Source organism: Mastigoproctus giganteus, chromosome 7 (assembly GCF_048544385.1).
Source record: "Mastigoproctus giganteus isolate SK-2022 chromosome 7, ASM4854438v1, whole genome shotgun sequence".
In the NCBI taxonomy this organism is placed as follows: Eukaryota; Metazoa; Arthropoda; class Arachnida; order Uropygi; family Thelyphonidae; genus Mastigoproctus; species Mastigoproctus giganteus.
Genome location: NC_143581.1, coordinates 155,160,197 through 155,174,244, shown reverse-complemented (window position 1 = coordinate 155,174,244; position 14,048 = coordinate 155,160,197). Strand labels below are relative to the sequence as shown.

The 14,048-nt window shown below is 35.3% G+C and overlaps 1 protein-coding gene across 1 annotated transcript in view; it reads left to right on the top strand.

Moving 5' to 3' along the window:
* LOC150083272 (sodium channel protein para-like) overlaps positions 1-14,048 on the top strand; it is a 1,345,866-nt gene that overhangs the window by 903,945 nt on the left and 427,873 nt on the right. The window lies entirely within an intron of this gene.

Genomic DNA, 14,048 nt, shown 5'->3' with positions numbered 1-14,048 from the left:
AAAAGAAATAACACAGATCATCTTATTTTGCATTCTTGTAGTGCTAAACAACACAAAGTTGAAAATGACTACAAGAGAAAGGCTTCTCTTGTGGCCATTCCCACCTTGCTTTTCAGGCTGCTACAAACCCTTAGCCATAATTATGAGAGTATCCTTAGATTCAGGGGAGGTCCCCATGGACTGGAAATGTGCAAATGAATCTCCAATTCACAAAGGGGGGGTTCAAAGGGTGACACAAATAATTATAGACCTGTTAGTTTAACTTCTGTTCCAGGGAAAATAATGGAGTCACTGGTTAAAGAGGTGGTACAGGATCACCTAGACAAGACTGCAGGGGCGCCTCCATAGCCAGGTGGGCAGGAGCAGCAGTGCATAGCACACACTTCTTGATTAGACTGGGGTTCGAGCCCATGACCACCAAATACGGAGGATACGAAAAGGTGAGGAAATGATTACCGCATATACCTGGAGCAATATGGCCTTAGTTGCTAATGCTCCTAAAAACCAAATAACAACAAGATTGCATTAATAGTTCAGACACTGCATGGGTTTGTTAAGGGGAAGCCTTGTTTGACCAATTTGTTTGGATACTATGATGTGGTCACAAAGGAACTGGATGCAAAAATTAATTTTGATATCTTATATTTGGATTTCAGGAAAGCTTTTGATACTGTTGCACATTAGCATTAGCATTAGTAGAGGCATATGATGCAAGAAAGCAAGCTTATGCAGCATCAGCCAAAAAAAAAAAAAAAAAAAAAAAAAACGCTCTGATTTCACCCCTCCATTCATTCCAAATACCTGTCCAGCTCAGCCTTAAATTTATTTAGGCTATCAACTTCAGGGGCTCACATCTGGTGAGTATGGGCTTGGCACACCCAGGGTCCTGAGCTGGATATCATCATTCTTCTCTTTCTTGGTGATTCCTTTCTACTTCTCTCTCTCTTTCTCTCAGGGTAATAGGGAATTTTTTTTTTTTTTTTTTTTGGCCGGTGTAGCATAAGCCTCAGGCTTCCTTGCACCATATGGCTGATAATAATAATAATAATAAAAAACTTCAAAAAGGAGAAGACTGCTGTACAAATTGGAGTGGTATGGCATTAAGGGCAAATTGCTGCAATGGATAAAGGGATGGTTGAGTGGGAGATGGCAGAGAGTGGTAATAAATGGACACTGCTCTATGTGGACTAATGTTAGTAGTGGAGTCCCCCAGGGTTCGGTGCTGAGCCCATTGTTATTTTGTATATTTATCAATGATATAATGCATTAATGGTCAGCAGTGATTATTCATGCATTAAGAATTTGCAGATAAAGGACCCACTGGGTGACAGTGATCACAATGTACTGATATAGGAATTACTTAAAGATGTAACTACCATCAAGGCTAAAGGGAAGGGCTTTTGCTTTCGTAAAGGTGACTACAGGGTTCTCTGATAGTTTTTAAATTCTGTACAGTGGGATCAACTGATGATATTACCAACGTTGAATTCTAAATGGGAAGCCTTCAGGGACTTAATTTTGGAGGCTACTAGGCTTTTCATTCCAACTAAGAAATACTGTTCAAGGTTCAGGCCTAAATGGGTGTCAGATGAATTAATGTGGCTCGTGGTTTAACATTAACATTTAGTTTAACAAAGTTTAACATTGACAAATGCAAAGTACTGTATATGGGTAGCAATAACCCAAGAGAAACATACCGACTATGTGGTACTACACTCAGGGAAGTGGAAAGTGAAAATGATCTGGGGTAATTGTGCCTTCAGATATGAAGTTCACTGAGCAGTGCAGACAGGCTGCCAGAGCACGTCATGGAGAGAAGGAGGTGATTATCCCTTTGTATAAAGCAAACCACCTTGAGTACTGTGTACAGGTCTGGAGGCCTCATTTTAGGAAGGATGTAGAGTTGCTAGAACGAGTACAGAGAAGGGCAACAAGATTGGTGAGAGGAACAAAGGGATGTACGTACAAAGAAAAGCTTAAATTCTGCAAGTTGCAGCATGTGTAGACTAAGCACCTGCGAGGTGATCTGATTGACATGTATAAGGTTCAAGGGATATTTCTGCTTGCTCAGACTAAGAACCTGAGGAGGCATAAATTCAAATTGAGGAACATAGTTGTAGAATAGATGTGTGGAAGTTTGCCTTTAGCCAGCGGGTAGTTGATTGCTGGAACAGACTTCCATCTGTTGTTGTGGAAGTTGATAGGTTAAATAAATTTAAGGCCAAACTAGACAAACATTTGGAGTGACCAGATAGGTGAAATAAATTGGAAGGTTTTTTTTTTTTTTTTTTTGGCTGATACTGTATAAGCTTGCTTTCTTACATCATATGCCTCAACTAATGCTAATGTTCCAATAAAAGCAGTGCAAGAATCACTTTCACCTCTGTCTGCGGCCATTGTTAATCTATTAGTCTGTGTATTCCTCCAAGCTAGTAGTTTACCGACCTACCTAACACTGTCTTGATAGTGTCAGCAAATATCCTTGCACCCTTTCTATTTAAGTGTATCCCATCCCTGCTACAGCAGGGATGGGATACACTTAAATAGAAAGGGTGCAAGGATACAGCAGGAAAAAAAAGAATAATAAAAAATAATAAATAAAAAACAAATAATTAAAAAATAATAATAAATAAAATAATGATAAATAAAAAAATAAATAAATAAAAAAAAAACATCAGTTGTTGACATCTCTGAACAGTCCAGGATGGCTGGTAGGTGACACAGGGAACAGCTCAGCAAGGGTTTGTTGAATTAGCCAGTGTGGTGAAGCATCTGCATTCTTCTGCTAAAAATGTTGAAGATTTTAAGGGCTTGAAAGTAAGTCTCATTTTCTATTAAGGCTTTAAGATTGTCTTCTGAGATGTTCTGAACCTTATTTTTAAGTGTTGACCATTGTTCTTCATAGTTGGGGCAGGACAATAGGATGTTGTTCCAGGATTCCTCTTCCCCACAGGAGCAATGAGGATTTGTCACCAGTCCGAATTGTAACAGTTGCGCTTTAAGAGCACCATGTCCTGTTAGGATGTAGGATGTGCTCATGGATTGGGAGAACCAATTACAATGCCACTTATTCATGGCAAAGGTGACATTGGGGATGAAAAGTCTTGTGACCTCTCCAGTTGTTAGATGGGACTTTTATCCCATCTAACCCGCCAAAGGGAGAGGACTTTATTCCATGGGTTTATTTTTTCTTGTTTGATGTTTGTAGAAGGATTGCAGTCTATTCCAAGGAGTGAAGTTGGTAGGCCTTTTTTTGAGCTTGTAGCTGCAGCCTATATAAGCTATATATAGGTCCAGGGAGGGGGCCCTGATAAAACTTGCAGTGCATTAGTTGAGGTTGTTCTTGGTACTCAGTGTGCTGCAAGCAGCATGGTTCTTTGCATGGAAAGGAGTTTGGCCCAGATTTTACTGTTAGTGACCCTATGGAACCAGACCCCAGAAGCATAGGAGGCAATTGGCAAAAACACAGCTTTATAGTAGAAAGATAGGGTTCTTTTGGTGAGTCCCCAGTCTGAACAGGAGATTCTGATGACAGCTGCAGTGAAGGCTTTAGTTTTATTTGCTAAACTATTCATGTGTGGTTGGAAACTGAGCCTGTCATCCAATATGATGCCAGGGTGTGTTTAGTTTGTGCCACAAAAAATTAATTTGATTTGCTTCCTGTGAATGGGTACTTTAGGGGTCTGCAGTAATCCATCCTGTTTTTGAAGATCATTAGCTTTGTTTTTATGGTTGATTTTTTAATTTATTTGTGAAGGTCCAGCTTACCAGGTCATCCAGGACAATCTTTGCTCGGTCCTCAAGGGTCCTCCTGGATCTTCCTGCAATGCAAATAACCAAGTTGTCTGCATAGGCGAAATTGACACAGTTGTCAAAGCTTCTGGTGAGCCACTGGTCAAGTACAGAGTTCCAAAGGAGTGGTCCTAGCACTGGCCCCTGTGGGCAACCTCTGTTTATAAATTTCAAATATGACAGGTGTTGGGCAGTGACCTAAATTGATCTCTTACTGAAGTAGGATCTTATGACTTTGTAAAGATATTTATTGCAGTTTGCCAGTCTAAGGGACCTAAGGGCACTCTCCCACCAAGGGGTATCAAAGGCACCCTCAAATTCCACAAAGATGGCCATATCATAGACTGCTGTGGAATGTGTACAGTGTTCCACAAAGGCTGCAATGGCATCTTCCATGAAGGACCCTTTCTTGAAGCCATACTGTGAGTTGGATGAAAGGTTTTGTGAGTTTAGGATAGTTTGGATTCTGGGACCAATCATTCTTTCAAACAGCTTTCCCAGGTTGGCTAACAGAGAGTGGGTTTGTATTAGGTTTTCCTGGTTTTTGAATAATTTTGAGCAGTGCCTGCTTCCAGAAATTGGGGAATATGCCTTCCAAGAATCACTTGTTGTAAACATTTAACAAAATATTAGGGGAGAACTCATGAAATCTGGTGATGACTGCATTTTCTACCAGGTCAAGGCCTGGACCCTTTTTAGGATTCAACTTAGCCAACGTAGCACCAAGTTTAACAGCAGTGAAAAGATCAACTTCCAGGGTACCTTCATAAGTGCCATTGTCTTCTCGAATTTGAATTTGATGCATATTGTCAAGATTGATATCACCTTTGGGAAAGATGTGTGCAATGATTTTCTCAACTGTTGAGTGCCAGTCATATGTTTCACTGTTTTGATATTGCACTGTGTTGTATATATTTGGGCAGAAAATTTCGTTCTGCATTTCAGGTGACAGAAGATTTCTTTCCCTATTCACACACAATGTTTAGTTTTGAAAAAGTGGTTTGTAACACCCTGTATAAATTAGTCCAAGTAGCAGCCACACAAGATTAAATATGCCAATAAGAAGGTATAAAAAAAGTAACAACTAATAATTCCCCACCACAATAAATATTTTCCCACAGATCACAAAAATATTACTTCAGGATTTAAAGAAAAAAAAAGATTGGAATGCAAAATGTATATTAATTAAACGTGAATGATCATAAAATCTCTTAAGTCAGTAATTATGTGAAAATAATGTTTTGTTGGGAAATCTTTTGCCTTTAAAATAGCTTCATTCTGCTATGGCCTGATCATAGTTATTCAGGTATGATTGCCTAGATCACTTCCTTTTTATTGCTAAGATTTTGATAGGTAAAAAATCTGTCAATCTTGACCCCAAAATTTCATTCAGAATTAAGTGTTATTTGCTAGCATTGTGAGCCACATTTATATTATGATTTTTCAACCATTTCATACTGGTTTTTGCTGTGTGGCAAGGCACATTGCCTTGCTAAAAGATGTACTTCATGTGTGTGCACTAGGGTACAAGTCATTGGTCAACAACAATAGCAATTTCCATTCTGGAACCTTAGATTAGTATTTTTTTGCATTTAATGTACCATCAGTAATATGCAGTCATTATTATTTCAAACTGTACTTTGACATATATCACCACATACAGCAATTATACTAACTGGATGCTTCATTGTCACTGTTTGTTTGTTGTTTGTTTTTTAGGAGCATTAGCAACTAAGGCCATATTGCTCCGGGATGTGCGGTGGTCATTTCCTGACCTTTCCGCATCCTCTGTATTTGGTGGTGACGGGCTCGAACCCCGGTCTAATCAAGAAGCGTGTACTATGCACTGCTGCTCCTTCCCACCTGGCTACGGAGGCGCCTCATTGTCACTGTTTTGCATTCCACTAACAAATTTTTGCCTACTCATCTACATACATATTTGATATCATCACTGTCAAATATGGTAATACATGTCCTATCATTCCAAACTACTTTTGCCCAATTAGCTATCATCTAAAAACTTTGCTCTTTAGCCCAATTTACATAATGATGTCTCTGTTTTTCAATGAGAATGGGCTTCTTTATAGTTTTTATATCTATAAATCATTGTTAGATAATTATTCTATCAATAACATTCACTTCAGATATTTCTGAGATGTAGTTTGTTTTCAGAAATACTCAGAAATAAAATAATCCATCAAATAAATGTAAACAGTCCCTGTTCTGATATTGGGAGTGATGTGACACAAACGGGGAATGATCATGTGATGAATGACAGTTGTAGGGATTCAAATATATACACAAAATGAAAACAAAATATTGCAGATTGACTAATATTGATCCAAAATTGTGTATATTATATTAAATAGCAATTTTTATGCAATAATAACTATAAATATCAACCTTCACACTAAAAATAATTCATATCTGTCAGATAATAAAACATAAAACAGTCACCTTTTCTAACTGAAAAGCAGAGGAATGTTTAAATTTGGAATGAAAACAAAAAGTGTCCAAAATTAAGTCCACCACTTTACTTAAAATAAGGAAGGGTAGTTGTAGACTGAATATCAAAAAATTTTCTTTTAGTCAACAGTTATTAAGTGTTGGAGCAGTTTTCCTAAAATTTTCCACTTAAACTTGCAAAATTAGACAATTTATACAGATTTAACCCTTAGAGCACAAAGAATGGTTCCCAAAACCCAGAATTAAGTTCTAAGCTCTAGCTTTTTATAAGCAACTTTGAAACAAAAAAAAAAAAAAAGTTTACATTTGAAAGAGTTTTACTGATACTTTTCCAAATGTAGCAGTTGCATTAAGAATTTTTCTAACTTTACCAGTTTCAGTTCCCTCAGGTGAACATAGATTTTCAAAATTAAAATTAATCAAATTATTTACAATCGACAATGTCTCAACAATACTGTAATTCCAATAGAAAATTATCTTTTGGAAAAAATAAACATAAATGAAATAAAAAGTTCGCACATTTTAAAGCAAGGAAATGTAAATTTTTTTTCCCCATACTTATATCATAAAAAAAAAAAAGTCTTTTCATTTTGTAGACAAATGAATATTCTCTGTTTTGTCTAATATTTGCATCACTATATCTATGAAATTCCTTTCTTTTTTTTGTTTTTTTTTTCAAATACTGGAAACTATTCCTTTGTCAAGCAATTTTGAAAAGTTTTAATTAAATTGAATTTGATAGAAAATCAACAATAAGATCTTTTCCCTATCAAATAATAGTGGAGAGTGAATGTTCTTCTGTCGAATAATACTGTTCCAATGGCCAGTTCCTGACTGTTTAGTTGGAAGCCCCTGCTCATTGTCCCATTCACATAAGAAACAGCAAAATTTTGTAATATCAAGATGCGAACCTATTAAAAGTGCAAAGACTTTAATATAATAACAAATTTTCCAATTACATCTTTTATAATTTTTTGAGAAGGAATTCCATATCTTCAAAGGTTTTCATCAAAAGAATAGAATGTCTGGTTGGTATGGATGGATAAATATAGAATAGAATCTTTAATTGCAGCATGATATACATACAATTAGTCCCGTCACAGCATGGTGGTGCCAGGGGTTTACAAAACATATTTACAAAAGAGATACACATGAGAAAAACATATAAGTTACATCAGATTATTGGAAGGCAACAAAGCACAGTTTTACATTTTCAGTTCGACGAGGATTCCCATCCTGTATTTTTTATTGTTGACCACTTCTTGGAGGTACCCATTGATATAAATATAGAATAGATCATAATATGTCCATTATGAACAGTGCAACCTTTAAACTACATATTGACGAGTCCGAAAAAAGCCTCCAGTATTCAAGGTTCTGCTCATAACCTAGAGCATTCATTAAGCCATCAGTATCACTCTAGAAAGTGAGATCCCTCATCACAGACAAAAATTGTATTAGATCCTTTATTACCTACAAATCCAGATATGGTTGTGCTATGCAAGTTCCATCCCTATAATTTGTGTCCCAATAGTTCAGCTTGACTCTTAGAAAGATTTAAGTCTCAAATCAGGTCATTTAGTTCCACTTGAGCACTCAAATGTAGTTGATTCTGTTGGATTGTATTTATTCTTTGTCCTTGTTGGAGAGTTCCATTTGTTAATCATCTCAAGGTGACTTAACTTTATAAAAATTCCATGTTTGAAGAGGCTTAGGAATTGGTATGCTAGCAGAATGAGCTATTGTCTGCATTGCAGAAGATGGATTGGGATAATGAATCTTACTTTTAGATAAAAAAAAAAACAGTGGTCTTAGTTAAACAAAAGTAACAGGTCTTTTTTGTTCCTGTCTATCATTGGCCTCAGCTCAAATGGCATATGTTTAATTTTCCTTTCAGATATTTTCAGTCTTTCTACACAACAGATGTGGAGCCAAAGGTTTATTTTAGATATCAGTTTGCAGGAAAACTACAAACTGTAAGCTTTCATGATCATAGGAGAAATTTTATTTTTGTTTTATTCGATTTCATACCACAAGCATAACAGGCTGTCTTGACTATTAAACACGTATACAACATTTCAGTTCTCATGCAAATATTTCATTTGCAGACAAATTACAGAAATACAGAGAAACAATCGACTTAAATTGTATATTAAATACAAATCATTAATTTCATGTATAGCATCCATCCAATGAAGTGCTTTGCCACTTTGGATATTTTCATTATAACATAGCCCAAAAGGTCAGAACATGTCACAGGCACAATGAAACTGGTCACACAGTGATGTATGTTCTATAGAGTAATTAATAACTCTTAAGGGTTTCAGTCCAAACAGGTGTTGCCAGGCTTCACAAAAATTACATTTTCAAAAGCAATTATTTCCCACTATTATAAGTGCAGCTTTTAATATAAAATAATGAAAATATTCAGAAATCTAATGCATTGGGAATATTTTGAAGTCATTTTCCTAATCAAGGGGGAAAAAGAGCATTAGAATAATTTCTAACTTTACCAGAAAAAAATATGCTGCTTAATCAAGAGTAATCAACAATATTGCTTTCTGGTGTAGCCTCTCTGGCATGTTATAATAGAAATCAGTTATCTGGCAAGCCCAGATATGTTCTGCTACTAAGTGAGCTGCCACTCTACATCTGGAAAGTTAGAATCTTCCATCATAAGACATTCCAATTTTCTGACTGCTCTAGTTATCTGTATACTTGCTCAATACACTCATCACAGTCATATAAGCTGTAAACATAATCCTACTCACATTTTTGTTTTCCAGTCTTATGTCACACTAGATTGACTCAATATTACACTAAAACAATCCATGATACTGGTTGTGCTGTTTTCGAATTGTGCTTCTTAACTTAAAATATAATCCCTCCATCATATTTGTTTTTTCTGTACATGCGCAGGCCACATTCAAATACGAAAGTAACACCAGAACCATGTTTCTGATATTCTTATAAAGTTAGCATTTGATGATTTAACCTATAATTGAAAATTTGTCATATTTATTTAATATACTCCCAGCATTGTTGTATAAACAATTTAGTTTAAGCACAAAGGCGTCATGCCTTTTGTGCTTTTAGTAATCAAACATACACTATATAGGAATGGGTATCCCTAGCAGGCCTTGTTATCCCCCCCCCACCACTGCCCAGATCATCACTACTAGTTGGCGCCTCCGTAATCAGGTGGGCAGGAGCAGCAGTGCATAGCACACACTTCTTGATTAGACCGGGGTTCGAGCCCATGACCACCAAATACGGAGGATGCAGAAAGGTCAGGGAATGACCACGCATATCCCCGGAGCAATGGCATTAGTTGCTAATGCTCCTAAAAACCAAATAACAACAACAACACTACTAGTAAAACACTGCAAGAATCAGTTCCATCTCTGCTTATGACTGTCATAAAACTATTAGTCTGTTTATCCCCATCCCTCAATTAGCAGTTTTCAAACCACCTAACATTGCCTGGATGCATCAGTAAATATTCTTACACCTCTTCTGTTCAAATGTATCCCATCTATAAAAAAAACACTATCTTCTGTCAACAAGTAGAGGATATATTGAGAAAAATTCGAACCCATGAGCTTTGCACTTTCTTTCCAGGACTAAATTGATTGACAAGATCTCGTCATGAATTTCTTCCTTTCAGGTTGGGCAAATTTTCACACACATTCAAATTCAGCCCTAATCCAGCTTTTCTGAACATCACTTCATGCCTGTTAAGCAAAGCATCAGATTGCTTATATTTAATATCATTATTATCAATATGTACGAATGTCTCATTCCTATATAGTGTACTATAAGATGATTACTGATCTACAGTATAACTAATCCCTCCCATCAATAGTAGTGATACCCCACTATTCTGTCTGTCCTTATTGTAATAACTGTTTCTCGTTTCCTGACAATAAAATTAGAAAGAATAACTGCTTGTGTTGATCTCACTGTACAGCCAGATTTCTATTTTATGTTGGCAGAAGGGGGTGATCAGTTCCTTCCTCCAGCACATATTATTATATTTATATCTTAATTTATTTTATTTATATTTTTTAACTTCATTTATTTGTTATTATTTATTTATTAGTAAATAAGGATTTAATTTATACAGTTTTGTCATAGTTTCCTGAAAGAGGCCTCTGAGGTCGGTAAAACTCATATCTAGGAAATAAACTCATACACCGACCATTGAACAAATTTACTGTAACTAAAATTTTTACAAATAGTATAAAAATATAATATAAAACAAAATATTTACAATAAACTAGTGATTGTATATTGCGGAATACTAAAAACTGCAATAAAAGATCGTTTACAATAAAATAAGCTAAAATATAAAATTAAAAACGCTAAAAACCTGGAGCTTTTGAGAGCGTCAGCTCTCTTCTTCAACAGTAATATGACTTTCTGCAACATCTCCTTAAATAGCAGGTTCACGGTACCTCCACACGTGGTATTTCTCCACGTGGTTCAATCGGCACTTGGTCAGAACCGAAAGCGGAAATGTCTCGGGTACGTGGCAAAGAAAATCGTTCATCCAAACTTAATACAATTGTTTCAAAAATAGGATGAATACGCATGCCTCTATCTCTATTCATGGTATTCTTACTGGATGAACCAATCCCTCGAGCCATTTACGCTCCCAGTATCCATGTGCACGATCCAAAATAATAGCGACCTCCGGGGAGATTTGATGCTGCTTCTCCCAAAAATGTTCGGCCACGGCAGACTTACTGTAATCAGCGGTTCTTATGGCATTTAAATGTTCCCCCAGACATAGTTGTCATAGTTTTAAAGCATTTCTTATATTTTCCTTTATCTGAGGTAATTTAGATAAAGAAAATCATCAGACAAGTCCAACCTTAATACAATTGTTTCAAAAATAGGATGAATACGCATTCACCACATTTCTTCAAATGGCCAAGTTACTATTGCCATGGTATTGCTGAATGCTTATGATGAAACTCTTATTTAGTTTTACATAAAAGCCAAATTTAAAACAGCACATGTGGAATTTGCCATATTCTTCAAATAGCCAATCAACACTGTCTTGTAAATTGTTAGCTTTCGTGATGAATGCTTATAATATAGACCTGTATGTGATATATAGGAATATTATTATTTTGCACTGTTGAATTACATACTTGCCTCAATCATAAGAGAGACTGTCTTGGTCATTAACACACAAATGAACATTTCAGTTCACACAGTAAATATTTCACTTGCACACAAATTACAGAACTACAGAGAAACAATTGAATTAAATTGTATATTAAATATCTACTCCCCTTCCATTCCTCACTCTTCCTGGTTTTATATATTTCAACAAATGTAAATCAGTTTTTTCAGGTTATTTAACTTTATATAAAAGTGAAATAACTTGAAAAAAGTTCACTTCAAAGGATACATTAGTTAAAGGAAACACCTCAACAAATATGATATATTTGTTGAGGGTGATTCTGTTTGTTGAAGGAATGTCATACCTTGAAGAAATGCATTTGTTGATGGTATAATATCTTTACATTATTACATTTAAAAATAGCCTAAATAAAATATAATTTCATCACTTAACAAACTTAACGGAATATACTAACTTAATAAGAGCTTTTGTAAATAGTTATATTTTTTAATATAGATGATTAAGTTTTATTTATATTTATAATATCATATAGCACATGACACAGATGTATTATACAACAAGATGTACAATGATGTCATCTTTTATTGTATAATAAGCAATTAATATACATCTTAACTGTGTATTGTATAATATACAGTTAAGATGTATTGAACAATGTGAAGCCAACTTACCCTTATTACCACATACCTATCAAATTGAAATTATAAAGGAAGCATTGTTACATGTCTCATTCCATTATAGAGCTTTATTGCAGTCAAGTAGTGTACAGGACAATAACAAATCATTTACATAAAAAAACAGGTGTGCATTTCACTGAAGCATTGAAATAGATAAAACACACTTCATTGAATTATATTTTTCTGTCTTGGTGTCATTGGGAAATGTTCCCTCCATTGCCAGCAACAGGCTTGGGCTTATTACTCACTTTAGAAAAGACATTGGTATTCATGAGTTGATCTAAAATTATTAATATGATTTTTAATCAAATAACAACATTAAATTGGCATATTTATTAAATTTATTTACAGTTTTAACATGAATAAACTAATGAGCCCATCCACATTCTGATGAGAGTCCAGCTAGTCCGGAACAGCTGTAATAATGGTGCCTTGAGTTTTTTTTGAATAATGGCTTCATCTGCTTGGGAAGCTATTCAGTTAAAGTGATATTAGTAATTTTAAGTTGACTTGTGGATAATAGTGTCATTTCTAAGGTGAGCAATGAATCCAAGCCTGTTGTTGTTAGTGGAGGAAACATAGTTTGCTCATAATAGCAAGACAGAAAAAATATAATGGCTTGGGCTTATTACTCACTTTAGAAAAGACATTGTTATTCATGAGTCGCTCTAAAATTATTAATATGATTTTTAATCAAATAACAACATTAAATTGGCAAATTTATTTACAGTTTTAACATGAATAAACTAATGAGCCCATCCACATTCTGATGAGAGTCCAGCTAGTCCGGAACAGCTGTAATAATGGTGCCTTGAGTTTTTTTTTTTTTTTGAATAACGACTTTATCTGCTTGGGAAGCTATTCAGTTAAAAGTAATTTTAAGTCGACTTGTGGGTAATAGTGTAAAGTAATTAGTAATTTTAAGTCGACTTGTGGGTAAGTGTCATTTCTAAGGCGAGAAATGAATCCAAGCCTGTTGTTGTTAGTAGAGGAAACATAGTTTTCTCATAATAGCAAGACAGAAAAAATATAATGCAGTGAAACTTTTTTATGAAATTGTAAGAAATCATATAAACAAAAAAAAAGGAAGATCCCAAATATTTTTGGCCTATGAATGCCACTGCTCTACAGACATCTGGTAGTATTCTCTTACTATGCTTTGTCTGGAATTATTCTATTCATAGTGATGATGGTGAGATGGATGCAATGTTTGAAGTAGCCTAACCTAGCAAGGGTGGGATGTAGATCTATTTATTGTCATAAGAAAAATGTCAGGAAGGATTAAATGAAGTGAAACTTGTGGATATTGTTTTAGCTTCCACAGCTAGTTCATCATAAGATATCCTTTCATTACAAATGTCAACTGGACATACAAAGTTAATGAGTGGGACACATCTGAAGCTTTATAGTTGAACAAAAACTTTAAGCATTTGTCTTTTATTTGTGCCCATGTAAATGCTAATAACACATTTTAACCTCTTTTACTATTATTCACTGCTTTGTATATGCTGAAGAAATGTTGTGATTCATTCCTTCTTAAAATTTCAGTGTCCTTAAGTAGTCATTTTTGTGGTTGGACAAAGCATTTGTTGCTGTAGTCAGTGAACAACAGTTAAATTAGCAAGATATTTGGATTTTCATGGTTTGGCTTCCCATATCTTCAAGTCACTAGATGTCACTATAATCAGGATATAACTACCTAGGCATTTTTCAGCATTTGAACAAGTGAAATAAGATCTGAATAAGCTTCATTGAAAACAGAAATCTTAAGAATGTTTAGTACTAGAAGGGAATTTACAAAGGTGGGCAGGAGCAGCAGTGCGTAGCACACGCTTCTTGATTAGACTGGGGTTCAAGCCCGTGCCCACCAAATACGGAGGATGCAGAAAGGTCAGGGAATGACCACTGCATATCCCCGGAGCAATATGGCCTTAGTTGCTAATGCTCCTAAAAACCAA